Source organism: Triticum dicoccoides, chromosome 5B (genome assembly GCF_002162155.2).
Source record: "Triticum dicoccoides isolate Atlit2015 ecotype Zavitan chromosome 5B, WEW_v2.0, whole genome shotgun sequence".
NCBI classification, from domain to species: Eukaryota; Viridiplantae; Streptophyta; class Magnoliopsida; order Poales; family Poaceae; genus Triticum; species Triticum dicoccoides.
This window is the reverse complement of record NC_041389.1, coordinates 112,882,725-112,885,247: the sequence shown is the minus strand read 5'-3', so window position 1 is coordinate 112,885,247 and position 2,523 is coordinate 112,882,725.

Here is a 2,523-nt window from a genome sequence, read left to right as displayed (position 1 = left end):
CCCTCTTGCCGGTCGCCTCCACCTCGGTCACATCGGCGCCGGTGGCCTCAGACAGAGCAGAGATAGAATCAAGCACTAACAGATAAAGAAATAAGAAATGTTCCAAGCAAAAATTCATTTCAAAGGAGAGGGTAATGAATATGTTTATGAAGTTGGTTGCCGGTTATAATGTATTTGGCCCAAAATCTACCACTCCCCGATCCATACACACATACTCGTGGTCTCCATATCATCTCTCTTTCTCTCCAATAATCATCCAAACAGAGGAGCACAGTTCAGTAAAAAAAACAGAGGGACACAGCTAGCAAAGAAGGCTAAACATAAACATATTTCTCACCTTGGAGGTGTTGCTTCTGCACTGAATTGTCTGAACAACTCTTTCTCTACCTCTTCTGAAACCTGAAATATGCATATGTTAGAAGGCTTCTAATTTTTATGTGATGATATTAAGAGAAGGGAAAAGGAGTATCAAGAACAGATTCATATGTTTGGCCATTAGCCATTACAAACTTCAATATATCAATCTCTGTATGTCGCAAACAATCACAAATGAATAATAGCATCTTCATTTAACTTGTTCCATGGAACAATTTCTCTGAATATTTTTGTTTCAAAGTTGTCAGCAGTTCTAGCGTTGACAAGGACACGTACTAAAAGTTCTCACAAATAACCAAAAGTGAAAAGGCATATCAAGACTGGAAGATGTTTGTTTAACCAAGTAATTACCGCTCTCTGGACCATATTGCTAAAACTTGACAGTAACATGGTTATGAACTCGTCCCCAATGATCTCTCTTGAAATCAATCGCTCCCTGAACTATGGTCGTCGTCCTACTCACCAGCCTGCCACTCAAGAAAATATGAGACCCTCAAATCAGCTCAGGATCACATATAAAGAAGATAAGTTGACCAGCTGTTGTCTTGAAATATATCACTATGTCAAAAATTAGAAAATTAGATTGGCACAGACTTTAGAGATAATTGTGTCAGAAAATTTTAAGCTCTCTGAAGCAAAACTAAAAAGTGAAAGAATTAGTAAATGTGGTAGAAGAAAAACCAGTCCTCCTTTGGTTTATTATAGGTAGAAAGAATATCTTCATAGGCAAGTAAAACTTTTGAAATGTAGATTATTGAGGTTCTATTAAGAGAATAAAACGTTGAATTGCTAGAAAAAATATGCACGCGCATGGGTGCCTCCACAGCTCAACAAGTGTATGCGCTGCCACCACTCGTTTGTTGCAGCTTTCCGGCGTTGTTCAGTTTGTCGCTCGGCCATCTTGTTCTTTCTCCATCAAATGACACGACGGTCAAAGTTCTAGAGGGAACGGTCATGTGCTGGTGAGTGGTGACTTATGGTGTTTGCAGCAAATCATATCTGAACGGAAAATGCTGGATAATTTGCATAAGCTAGGTGAATAATTAGTATTGGCATGTGAAATTGACACTTTGTACTGCTTTCCACTAAAAGCAACACGAAGATGTCAGAGCACATAAATGCAATTTGCTTGTTTAGGGACCTTTGCTTTTGATGACAATCAGGATGATCTCATAAGACAAAGTGTATTTCTTCACGATCTGGAGTAAGACAACTGCAGTCAGTATTATTTTTGAACACTTATAAATCAAAATCATCTAGATAAAGCTCATGTTACGAATTTGATGTGTCGCTGAGCACATCCTTATACAAAAAGAAGTATAAAACACATATCTCTTTGAGGTGACTTAAGAAACAAAAGTTTTGACACCTTTTTTTTACCTAGCAGGAACTTGCTTGGCTTCACTCACAGCGCTCGCGCTTTTAGTGCCAATATTGTGTACCAGTTACAATAAACTTCCAAATTAATTTGCCTTTCAGCACATACATGTTGAAGTATCCTCTCTTCAGTTCATGCTAAGCTCCAATTTAAAATCTGGCAAGTAAACTGATACAAAGTGAAATACATAAGACATATGTTGTAGCATAAGATTGCAGTGAAGAAATTGTAAGGCATGTGTTGTAGCACGGCAATTTCAGAATTTCTATTGTTCCAAGACAAAAAGGACTAAATATTTTTGCATGAAAGTGTTCTTGCTAGGTTGAGACTTGAGACTGTACGTCCAACCAATAATTCTGAAATAGCATACCTACTGTCAAGTAATCCAGCATCCTCAACAGCGAGCACCATAGTAGTCCTCCATTCCTATTTCAGAATTGATCAGAACAAGATCATCATGCAGCCATCCCCTTTCGCCGTTGGGCCGTTGCCGCTGCTGTAGCCGATCTATACTGTCGCCATGCGCCGAGCTCTCGTGCTTTAGAATGGCGCCCTCCTCACTCCCCAGGCCACCGGAGGGCAGCTGCTCACCCCCACCACCACAGCTGGAGCCTGCGGGAGAAGGGGTGAGAAGGAACAGGGAGGAAGAGGGGTACGGGGAGAGAAGAGGGCGGCTATAGCCCTGGCTGTAGTAGGAGGGATGGGAGGGAACAGGGAGGAAGAGGGCGGCCAGAGCGCCGGCGTGCTCCAACTCCACCAGCGCAACTCCA